Raw genomic sequence first — 13,152 nt, forward strand, 5'->3', positions numbered from 1 at the left:
TGTTATTTAAGTTTTTGTTTTAATGATTGATGTTTATTCTTAATAACTAGAGGAACTTTCTGGTTGAACTGAAGTTGAATGCTTCTTTGAGCTACAGGAAGCATTTCAGAACACAAGTCTGTGGGCTTTCTTTTTATGTGGGAGCAGGCAACATTTCCAAGGCCATACAAAAACCTAAGGATCAAGGCACAGAAATCTCCTTAAGCTTTCACTTTCTCACCTGCTAAATACATGTATGCAGTGTACCCATTAGCTCTGGTCAGGTGTGAATAATATGTACTTTGTTTGTCGAGAGGCCTGGTTGGGATTCTCCCAAACTAGCAAACAATTACCTAACATGAAGCGTCAACTGGATAATATCAAGATTTGTAAGCACAGATCAAAATAGAATTTACTGACCTATGCCTGCCTATGCTTTGGTATTTATGTATGCTCCAGTTGAGTTATTACACCATAGATGAGTAGTTCTGAACCCGGTCCTATGAACGTACCCAGACAGGATAGCCACAATGATGATGCATGAGAAAGATTTGCATATGCTGTCTCCATTGTATATCTCATTCATACTTATTGTGGCTATTCTGAAAACTAGAATGTCTGGTGTGTCTTGACAACTGAATCGGGAACCCTACCATAGTCTGGCACCTAGCTTAGCATGCAGTATTTCATGGAGGTTTGCAATTAAGTGTCACCTGGGTGTATTGGGGGGGGGCAGGCGGGACTGCCATACTCAAGGGGTACACACAATAAAATTATATATCTTAGCAATTTGATCCTGATGAACAGGGGGAGGCAAAATGCCCCAAAGCCTTCACCAGGTGACTTTAAAGAAATTACAGAAAATCACTCCACTCAGAAACAAATTATTGTGCACAGAACAAAAAGATTCAAAAGGCATGTAAAGAAATCATTTGCTGGTAACTTTAAAAACCTCTTTCAAAGTCTTGTTTCAGACTGGGAAACCCATTCCTCTTTATGTAGTCAGATTGACCACCACCTTATCGATTCTCCCCTTTTCTGTAGGTCCTGAACTAAGTACCGCAAACTCCTTCACTTGTTCTCTGAAAGACACTTACAACATACGTGCCAAACACAGAGGCTTTATAGCACTCGGTTTAAGCACTTGTGTCTATGCCATGCACCTTCTACTTCAAAACCCAAAATTCATATATAAAAAGTAGTTACCCTTGGAGAAAGGCACCAGAGGAAATTGCTTCTACGTCTCTAAATTTAAAGCAGTGAAACAATTGTCTCTACTGTTCGCTTACTGCAGTCTGGTCTTAAGATGTTAAGTGGAATACACTCTTGAGTGCCACCAACCTCTCAAGGACAGATATCAAATACTTTTTATCCTTGGGAGGCTCTAGCTGAGTCTCTTGGTTTTTCCTGCTTTTTTCCACTGTTCACAGCTGGAACTTCTTTATCGAGTCCCCTAGTTCTACACTTCTCTTTCCTTATTACAGATGAGGCCTAGCTGGCCTCAGGAAATTGTTGTCTTTTACTAAGGCTGGCCAGCCATGATGAGAGAGGAAGCTCCCTGCTGCTTTTAGAAAGCATAGAACCCATTCAGCTTTACTCTCTGGCAGGCAACTGCTCCCATCCAAAATCCTGCAATCCCCTGTGTCCTGAGCTTTTTATAATCCCCTCCAAAACCAAGATGGGAACACCACCTGTTAGTGATGGACACCCAGGCCCATCCTCCATTTCATTGTCTTAAATACAAAAGCAAATCAGTAACAGGCTCCATATTGTTCCTCTAAAAAAAAAAAAAAAAAAGAGGGTTTAGATTGGTGCCCAGCGACATAAGGTATATGAATCCTCTGAGAGGTCATAGTGCCATTATGCATGTCCAGGCCCACTACTGGAAGGTCAGCAAAGTGTACGATGTAACATCCATAGATGGCCTCATATACAGTGACTCTTTTGGCCAGCTCTTCTCCTGAGGAAACTCAAGGTCATGCCTTGATTTTTGCAAAGTTAGGGTCAAGGCAACAACCATCAGAATATGAGAGGCTAATGTGAAGAAAAACAGAGCTGGCAAAAACCAAATCTATAAAACTCTTGTGTTTGCCCTGAAAGTGATATATTTGGGCCTTATAGAGGTGGGAGGAAGACTGGTGCTGTTACATTGGTGCCCTCTACAAACAAGTCATATGCAGGGCAATTCTATAAACTAATGTGCACTAAGCACTATTTTATAAGATAGCACCTAACTGCAAGGAGAGGGCATATGGACATGTCTCCCATTTACATGCATGGTTTATAGATTATTATAAATTATGCTTCACTTGGCATGCTTAGGTGTGCCAGCTTACTCATGCTGACCTTACACTAGTATTCTATAATGGAGTCAGCGCCAAGATGCCATTATAGACTTGGTGCTAAGTGGCCAGCATTGTAGCACCTGAACTGAGGTGCCAGTTGAGACAGGCCTGAGGTTGGCTAGGGTTCATCTGGGCAGGGGGATGAGAATGTGGAAAGAGCAGAAGAAAAGAGAAACCTCTTAAGTGGCATAATTCCAAGTGCTGCTTTTCTGAAAATAGTTTGTGACCCAGCTCTAAAACCCCAGTGGCTTGACTAACTGGATATGTTAGCAGTTTCACTTAGAAACATAAAATAAGTTGTCTTAGTTGGATCAAGGTATCTACAGTATTGAAATTGGGTACTTGGTTCAAGTCATGGAAGTTAAGTGGATTCAGCTTGTTTTTTGTTTTTTTTCTATAGCAATACTGATCAGATTTCAAGTCCGGTTCATTTTTTTCTATATAAAATTTTAACAAGAACTGCATTCATTTGGATTTTTGAGTTATGACACATGAGTACCCAATTTGGTGATGGTTTCATTAAAAAGCAGATTAGAGGACAGTTATTTTCTATCTCTGAATTCTGTGTGGAAATTGCACATCTAACGACATAGACTGAAGACTTGATATAGTGAATTCCTCAGTGGTCCATAGCTAAAGGTCTGTAACCATTCATCATTGCTTAAATGAATGGGGGCTGTGCCTCATCCTTTAGGTCTTTTTTTTTATTTGGGGAGGGGGAGCATGCTGGCCATTGTGCATGTACCATGTGCTATTCAATCTTGTTTTCAAAGTAGCATTTGTATAGCTTCAGTTGGTGACATGATCCATCAGGCTTTATATCTTACGAGGTAGAATTTAAAAATGATGCAGGGGTATTTTCTGGTGCTCCTTCAATGAAATTACAATGAGGGTCATTTATTAACAATTAGTATACATTATCAACCACAGATAATATGCAATAACAGAGGGGGGGTCTCTTACAATTCGACAGTAAGCCCAACATGGGCTTACCGCATGCTAAAACAGAAGTACTACTGACCCAACGTGGCTGCTGGCAGTAGGTCCAGCTGTAGCGCGCGCCATTTCTGGCTCTCCAGGAAATTTGTTTCCCCTAGCGCGGCGCTAACCCAGCAGTAATCAGGCAACGCTGCATACTGCCTGGTTACCATGGGAGCCCTTACCACCACCTCAGTGGGTGGGCGATAAGTGCTCCCCACCATTTTTGGAGGGGGGACTTTTTAACCTGCTGTGGTAAAAAGGGCCCCGGTGCATGGGAAAACCAGCCCCCGCCATTACTACAAGGCCCTTTTCCCCGCAGCTTAGTAAAAAGACCCCAGAGCTCTAACGTACTTGTTATTAGTAAATGTCCTTTTTTTTTTTTTTTTTTTTTTTACAACTTACTACCATATCTGATTAGTCGCACTGAGTAATTTACAGTCCTGTATTTCAAATCTAGTGCCCATAAGCAACCAATGGGGAGAGAGGAATCCTCTGTCGTCACCTCTTTCTCATCAACCTTGCTCCTGGTCCCCAAGCAGCAGCATCTCCAATAACAAAATTCAGTAAAGGCCTGGGATGCCTTATGGGCTATCAATCCCTGTAGTTCTTTCCTTCTGCTCATAGGGTTTCCTGTTACCACAGAAACCTTGCAAGAGGGGAGGCAGGGTCTGCTAGCACACAAGACCTCCCAGGCCCTGTGCTGAATTTTATCATCGGAGGTGCTGCTGCTCAGAGTCCCATGTACTTTACAGGACAGTGTCACCATAGCAGCAGGTCCTGATTGAGGCACAGGATCAGAGGCAGTGCTCCAGCATCTATCAGAATTTGGCACCAGAGGTAGTTAACTATCCAAATCCAAGCCTTGTAATATATCTAGGTCATAAAATAACTTTTATGTAACTTAAAAGTAGTAATCTTTTATTCTTAAAAAAAATAAAAAGGTACTTATAGCTACATGTCAAGTTACTTACCGTTTTGGTTTGACCTATGTAGTTCTCAGTGAAAATAAAATAAGAATCTAAATTGCTAGGCACCCCTATACAATTGTAATACCAAACTATCTTATTTCAAAGTACATACTAGAAAAGTAGAAATAGGTAGAGATAACTTCCACTAGTGTGGCTTGAATTGTCCGTGTGAAAGTTGGCTGCTGCCTGGTCAGTGACTTTCCTTCCTCCTTTCCTCTCTGTGGTTGCCTTCAGTGACAGTAAATAGGCCAAGAATTTCGAAACTTTACTCTGAATTAAATGTTATCTCTTCATCTCCATGGGAGATTTTGATATTGGCTAGAATAAAATCAGCAAAATATGACTAACTTGTTGGATATTTCCCAGGGTACCAGAAAATGCAAGGCTCCCTCAAATAGGCCACTGTTTCCAGTAAGACATCTCCATGAAACTGTCATGGTTTTGTCACTTAGAAGCTCAGCAGAGAATACACATTAAAGCTGCATTTTCGTTTAACTCACCCCGGAACAATCTATAGACTACCCCAACCGTGTTCAGATTCAATAGCACATAATATGGAAATCTTGCTCCCATCATGTGTAAGGGTTTGGTTTTTTTTTTTTTAATTTGTATTTGATTTTTAATTCTTTAATTACAGTACAGTTGGATTGCCTGATTTTAAAAATTTTATTGGAACTCTAAAGCAAAAACAATTTTTTTACATTTTAAAAAAAGTTTAATAGAACTTTAATAAAGTCTTCCAATTTTAACACTAAGGAATTAAAAGTGTTTCAGAGATACTCAATCTTGAACTTTTTAAGAATCCTGAAAGTCCCACAATCTCAGCTTGTGACTATGAAGTGTAATTCTGTTTTTGTTCTTCTGAAGATCAATTAGTGATCTCTCTGACAGATTTAAGCCAAGAGTTTGTAACTGTATGATATTTACTGTAAGATGTAGAACATTCGATAAATATTAAAATGTTTCCAAAAAAATTTGGCTTGTTCCGGTTTTTTTTTTTTTTTTAATACTTACAAACCACCTTCCTGTCCAAAAATATGGTTGGCCAAAGCGGTATACAGATTTGTGTTTTTAGGTCATCTTTCCTTAGCATTTGTACCAGACTGGTTGAACTTGTAGGTTATGTCCGTCAACCAGCTAATGGAGATAGAGAAACAAAGTAGTTTTGTGTGATTTGCCCCTTAAGATACCGTGCATCCTTAGAATTGGGGCTGAACTGAATATTCGTATTCAATTCAAGTCAGCCTCAAATACATTATTCGTATTTGGCCGAATAGTGATTTAAATTCGAATACAAATAATCCAGGGCTCTACTGTGCTAAATTCTACTGAAATACACATTTGATCTCTGATTTCATGTTACATTTTTATTATTTGTTATGTTAAAGCTCGATGCCCATTATTTGTATTCAGTACAGGTCTACTTAGAATGCTCAGTATTTCTTGGGTCTCCACCAGATGTTGAGTAAATTATAGAGTTTCTGGGCTGGTGAATGGAGAACTGGGCATTCCTCAGTGACCCTCCAGACCAGTCAAGATTCTTGGATTATGCACTCCTACCAGCAGAGGGAGACTGAGAAACACTGAACTTTGAGCACTGTATATATAACCTGTGCAGAACCCCAACTAGCCAGTATTTCTCAGCCTCCAGCAGAGGGTAGAAGTACAGCCTGTGCAGTCTTACTAGTCTGGTGAGGTCTTTAAAAAAAAAAAAGTAGAAGAAGAATAAATAGGGAGTATTTCCAGTTAATTGGTTCAGAAGCCTGTGTGTGGTTATAAAAAAAAGTGCTTCGGGGGTGTGGGGCCCAGTCTTCCCCCTTGGGGTGTCAAACCTGCTTAGCCGGGTCCCTCCCCCTGTGCTGCTCTCTCCGGTATTGGCAGCTTTGTGCCTCGGCTCGGTTTACAATAAAATTCAAGTAGTGGCATAGAACAAAAGCACAATAACACAGATACATGGTGAGGTGGATGAATTGCATAACAATACATTTAAAAAAAAAACTATACAGAAAGGTATCTTCCGGACTGGTTACTGAGGCAGCTCCTGATCCAGTTGGAGAATTTGGCTTCAGGATGGGGGACCTCATTTGAGATTTTAAATTACATTATTTTTTTTTTAAGGATCTGGATCAGGGATTATACTCTTGAGCAGTCCAAGTTCTCCCACCCCCCACCCCTTCCTTGTTCACAGCTGTTTTCTTCTTTTCCCCTGGAAGGGGTTTAAATAATTAGATGGGAAGTTGTTTCCTCACCTCAAACATTAGAAGAGCTGCAAACTGTGTAGCGTTTGTTTCAGACTACAATACTGGTAATAGAAACAGGTGGGAATTTGCAGCTAACTTCACAGGGAGGGATATTTCCCATTTTTTTCAGATAATCCTGAGGGTGCTTTTGTGAGAGGCCATATGTTTGGGACATCAGCAGATCTTATTTCAGAGTGACTAGGGCGAAGTACCAGCCTTTTCTGCTGGCTCAACCCACATACCTGAGGTAGTTCCTTAGCATCCCTCCAGACTGGCTCAAAAAATGACTGGTTGTGCACACCTTCCAGCAGGTGGAGACAGAGCTCTGACTCTCGTAACAGCCAATAAGAGCCCTGGCCAGCTAGAGCTAGACACAGTATTCTCAGTCTCCAGCAGTTGGAAGGTGGTGAGCCCGTCATTCTCATTCTTTTTCTTTCTCTTCTTTCCTTTTTCTGTTTAAAAAAAATAATAATAAAGGGACTAACAGGAACGGAGTTTTATCTTGTTAGGTTTTTCTGCTTCTCTGTGCAGTGTCATTCTTCTTGGCAGTCAGGCTGAGACCCGCAGGGACTCTCCAGTATACTGGGGGGGGGGGGGGGGTTTCCACATTGAAGTGGCAGTCCCTCCCCCAACCTTCCTCCCATTGTTATTTGTGCAGGCCAGACTTTGCTTATCTGGCCCTGAGCAGCTGCTGTAGCTTCAGCTCCTTCATGGGAAGGGTGTCTGGGAGAGACAGCCACATTATCCTAATTTAAAAAAAACATTAGAACAAGCGAAGCAGTTCTGCTACGAGCTTGTCTACACGGTTTAAGTTTTCTTTATCTTCTCCACGCGGCTAGTTGCTGCCTTCCCTTCATTTTCTGTGGGCTGCCGGTTGGGAAAAAAAAGGGGGCATGCAGCCATGGCAGAGAAGTTCCAGTGCTGTGCAGTGTGGCGGCAGCGGGGATTTGCAAATTTTGTACTGTAATTCTGGATGCAAGCCTTGGTGGAAGAGAATAACTCACCAGGATTTTTCTTCTTCAGGCAAGTAGGACCAGGTGGGCGGTTGCAATCTGTGGAGGTTTAGCAACCAGCCAAAAGCAAAAGTGGAAAGGATCCCCAGACTGAACTTTGATCTATGCGGGGTACAAAAGGGGGTAGAATTCCAGGGTCCTTTGAGGCAGGTCTTACTACCCAAGACCTGCCTCAAAGGACCCTGGAATTCTACCCCCTTTTGTAAATGTAAAGCTAAACTGAGCTATATTCATTGGATGGAGAAGTTAACTGTGACACATAGGAATTCTTTAGCAAAGTGATAAAAAGGTCTGGGTGGCTCTTCACGTGGACCAGTTGGTATAAATGTTTGTTTTCTTTTACTGAGTTTGCAGTTTTGTGTGATTTGGATGTTTTGAGTGGCCAATGCTATTTGAATTTGATTTGCTTTGGAGCTGTTTAATTTGCTGTTTTGGGGGGGAGGGGGTTATACCTTGTTAAAAGTGGGGGTGGTTTTGCCACTGATCAGTGTTACGAATGTTACTTAGTATTGTGTGCAATTGCTTTTCACTATGTCAGTAAAGACCTCTTTTCAAATTAAAAAAAAATTTCATATGTAAAGCTCAGAGCTGCAGGATTGCAACCTGGTTTTGCTGTAGCAGGTGGTGGAATTTCATCCCCTCCTGTTCTTCAGGTGGGCTGTACTGCCTTTCAGCTTAGATCTTCTAGCAAAGTGGGGGGCACTGCCTGTAGTAGAGAAACAGTCTTATTGTTAGTTCACTGGGCTTTGAGCCAGTGAAGCCAGGATTGAAACTCCGCCAATATTACGTATGATGTTGAATTCATGTCCCCTCTCTAGCTCAGGTTCACTCTTACAGTTTGCAAGGGCTAGATTGAGCGGATTCTGAGCATTCTTCTCAGAAGATATTGAGAAGCTTTAGAAATTCACATCTGTTAATACTTATCTAATGTATTGTAAATGTTCATCTCTTCTTTGGCCTTCCTCAGCTAGACACTTGTTCCCTGATAGTTCCTCTTTGTATGCTTGAGTTCTCCATAGCTGCATCCACCTAGTGGTATTGTTCTCTTTTTTAGGGAGAATGTTTTGGTAATTCAATACTATTGGGGTTCCATTATCTTTCTGGAAGTATTCAGAAAGATGTGTTAATCCTCTCACAGGCAGATGATCAGAAGCAAAGGCGGGTACTAGAGGCCGTTAGCACTGAACCTGAGATTGCCTTCGCTCCAGGATCAGAGCCAGAAAGCACGTGAAACAACGAGCTCGCTGGGTCTGACTGCTAATTCCATGCAAATGCATGCAAACGAGGGTCTCCCTCATTCCTCCCTTGATCAGCGGGCAGCGTGCCAAACAGGGCACTGCTCCTGCTACAAACCTTATGCCAGCCCGGAGCTGGCTTTAGGGCTTGCTGAGCAAGGGAGGAATGGGGGAGATCAGCTGAAGAGGTTTGACAGGTCCAGGATTCTCTCCATGGCCTGTCAAACCTAAGCCTGTTGCCCCCCCCCCCCCAAAACACTAAAAAAAAAACAAAAACCCTGGTGGCCCGGTGGGGACCCTAGACCCAACCCCCAACACTGAAGAGACCCTGATGGTCCAGTGGGACCGCTAGCCCTCCTCACCAGCACCCCCGCAGCCTACTTCAAAGTAGGAGGAGTGATGGACTAGCACTCCCTCCTCTGTGGGCGCCTCCTCAAAATGGTGGCACCCTTTTTAGTGCATCCCACTAAGGAAAACACTGGCTATAGGAGGGAGAGCGAGAAAGGAGATGTTGGGTGGAGGGGGTTGGAATAGGGACACAAGGGGGCATGGGTGTAGTCAAACAGTCAATTTCAGGTGGACCTGAGCCCAATGTGGGTGGGAAGAGCGTCCCCCTCCTCCCAGGCTCAGCTCTCCATCCCTTTCTGCCTGCTCACTAAGCCAAAATATTAAATACTTGAACTGGCGGGGATCCCCAAATCCCACCAGCTGAAGATTTCCTCCGTCAGTCAACGCTCTTTGAAATAGCAGCTGGCAGGACTTGCCTCAAGTTGATGCCACCACTGCTGGCAGGCTGCACATGCTCGGTGCTTGTGCATGGGTGAAAACTGAGCATGTGCAGAGGGTCCAGTGTCTGTGTCAGCCTCAGTTCAAGGAAGTACTGCTGTCTGCCCAAAGAGGAGAAAATCTTCAACTGGCGGGGTTTAGGGATCCTTGCCAGTCACAGCAAGAGTGCCACAATTTTGGGTAGGCTTGAGTCCAAATTGGGTGGGCCCAGGTTCGGTGGCTATGCCACTGAAAAGGGAATGCTGGATCCTGTGAGGTGCAGAAAGAGAGATGATGGGGGGGGGGGGCAATAGGGAGACAGGTAACATGCTGAACATGAGAAGGAGGGAGACACAAAATGCTAGACAAAAGTTGGGAGGCAGAAAGAGGCATTGCTGGATCATGGAAGAAAGGGAATATGTTTCTCAAGGGGAGAAGGAGAGATGGTAGACATGGGAAGACTAGGGTGACAAGGGAGATGCTAGATTGGGATGAGGAAGAGAGTGGGTACTAAATCAGGATGGGGAAGATGCTGGTTTAGAGTAAGGAAAGAGGACATGCTGGATTGGGTAGGGACATGGAGGATAAAGAAAGTGAATGCTGGGCATAGGGTTGTAGGGTGATGGGAAATGCTGGATATGAGGTGAGTAGGAAGACAGAGGAGACATTGGACATAGAGGGAGTCAGAAGACAAAAGGGGAGATGCTGGATATTGCAGGGAAATATGGACAGGGAGGGGGATGCTGGACAAGGGGGGTGGAATTGGGAGAACCTCACAAGAGTGAGAGAGAAATGGAAGGAGATGCTGCACATGGGCAGGGAGTAGGGTGAAGGGGAAATGCTGAATGGAGATGGAAAGAGAGAAGCTGAATAGGGGAAGATGATAGATGCTGGGCAGAGGAGGTAAAAATAGAGGAGTGCTGTACAGAGTGGAAGAGAGAGGGGGAAGTGTTTGCAGAAAAAAACGGGGAATCGTAGAATGAAGAATGGGAAGGCTGGGGTGATGGAAATGGAAAGTTATAGGTAGAAGCAGAAAAAGAGGAAGATTGAAGAAAGTAAGAATAAATGAAATCTAAGCAGATTGAGAGGCAGAGAAATAAAAAAAAGAAAGTTGAAAGGAAAAGACTGAAATCAGAGTTGCATATAGGAGAAGAGGGGAAGAACACAGGAAGGGAGAGAAATGGCAGATGGACTGGAAACCCTAGAAAGAGAGCTGAGAAAAGACACAGAAACTGGAGACCATGCCAAACAAGAATAATATGACGAGAGAACAAAGGTAGAACAGAGAATCTTATTTTTAATTTTAGCAAATGGAAACTGTCACTTTTACAGTAGAAATCTACATTTACTTTCTGTATATTTTGCAGTTTAATATTTTTGTATGGTGAGGTTGTATGAGGAACGGTCCTAGCTCCATTATTGGGAACTGATTGTGTGTATTAGAAACCTGGAGATTCATGGTTTATACTGAGTTTCCCAGGACTGACAAGTTACCCAGTTTTAACAGGGAAATTTTAGGCTATTTCTGGTTTTCTGACAACTGTACACTGATGCATTATGGGACCTGCAGCATGGATTTCAGTGAGTGGAATCAGGGACTATAACTCCCACCAGTGCTTTGGGGTATACGTTGGCATGTCTGGATTCTGCTAGCTATATCTTGTACAGAATCCAGGTTTCATTCCCATATAGAATTTGTGAAATAATGCTGTCATTTTCAATGTCGTTTGGATAGCTGAAAGCTAGCTGGTGGGATTCTTTGTGCATAGAAATCCCTTGACACTTATAGGTGGCAATTCTATAAACTTGTGACAAGATTTAGGCTCCTTAGTGCCTTGTGCTTAGCACCAATTATATGACAGCAGCTTGGTGCTAAGATTCCATTACAGAATACTAGTGGAACCATGGCCGTTTCCTCAACAATGCAACGGGCCCTAGGAAGGCTATCATGTAAGCGTTTCCTCAACAATGAAATGGGCCCATGTTTCCTCAACAATGAAACGGGCCTTAGGAAGGCTGTCATGTAAGCGTTTCCTCAACAATGAAACGGGCCCTAGGAAGGCTGTCATGTAAGCGTTTCCTCAACAATGAAACGGGCCCTAGGAAGGCTGTCATGTAAGCGTTTCCTCAACAATGAAACGGGCCCTAGGAAGGCTGTCATGTAAGCGTTTCCTCAACAGGGAGCCTGAAGTGGAGCTGAAGACTGCAAAGGAACCCCCCCCCCCCCCCCCCCCCCCCGGCTGCTCCAGGTGAAGGTGAGCAGTGGAAAAAAACGTGTGGCCGGGGAAGGTGAAGATCTGTATGGCTGGGGGAGGGAGACTTGTGGCCATTGGGGGGGGGGGGGGGGAGTGAAAAATTGCTTGAACACAAAGTGTGCTGTGCACCAAAAAAGCTTGGGAACCACTGGCATAAGGAATTCCCACTAGCAGTACCTTTTTCTATCTGTTCTTTTATTGATGTCCCCAATAACATGTTTACTGATGTCTGCCCACACTGAAGGTCTATAAATTACAGCTATCTGAATTCCAGAGTAACCTATAGTACCCTTCCCTTCTTCTTTTGTCCTTTTGAATTTCTGTTTTTTTTAAAGGTAGTTGTGGGGTGATATGCTATACATCTTCATTCCTACCTTTATGCACATTTCAAAACCAGATATGCCCTCAAGTTAAGTAGTAATAGTAAGTCAGAGCCGACTGCTGGAAACCATGCAGTGGGGGACTCCTCCCCCCCTTCCTTGTGGTTTTCATGGCATGATACAGGAATGGTTTGCTTTCTCCTGAGCCACGGAGGGTTAAGTGACTTGCTGAAAGCCGCAAGAATCTGTCATGAGATTTGACCCTGTGGCTTCCAATTCCCAGCCTGCTGCCCTAACCATTAGCCTACTCCTACGCTCCTTATGCACATTATATGTAATAGCAGAAGGGATTTATGTCCAACTGTGTCTATGCAGACAGGTTGCACGTTTTCATGAGGGACCCTGTTGTGCTCAGGTTTCAAAGGCACTGATTGTGCCTCACCATCATAATCTCTCCACATCTCCATCACTTCAAAAGGCAGCAGAAGCTTTGGGGAAGGGAGAGCTGCAAGCTGTGTTAAGAAAGACCTCTGCAATGCTGAAAATGGCCACCAGCCCTCCCCACAGCTGCAGATGCTTTCTCAAGGCTCCAACCGCTGCATGCACCATTTGTCCCACTATCTGTAGCCTACAGCAGCCTCAAGGCTCTTGGAAACTTAAGGCGGGTGTTTCCTCCAGATGTCTTGAAAAAGTTTACGTTGCTAAAGTGTTTAATGTTCCCCAATGTATCTATCATATATGGACCCTACTCTACGACAACCACACCCTGTACTTGTGCACACTTTGTATTTGTTCAGACCGGAACCGGCGAACGCCGCTACGGTACTATGTAATCCACATTGAGCCTGCAAATAGGTGGGGAAATGTGGGATACAAATGTAACAAATAATAATTTCCCATGCCGTCATCTGCAACTCCAGATCAGCATGCTGCAATTCTTGTTACCTTTTCCCAGTCCAGGCTACCACGTTCTGGGGCACCAGCAGCACATCCTGGACCAGATGCCACCCTTTCTTCCTCCTACCTCCTCCTGGATATTTTCCACAATGGC

Source organism: Microcaecilia unicolor, chromosome 4, assembly GCF_901765095.1.
Source record: "Microcaecilia unicolor chromosome 4, aMicUni1.1, whole genome shotgun sequence".
Classification (NCBI taxonomy): domain Eukaryota; kingdom Metazoa; phylum Chordata; class Amphibia; order Gymnophiona; family Siphonopidae; genus Microcaecilia; species Microcaecilia unicolor.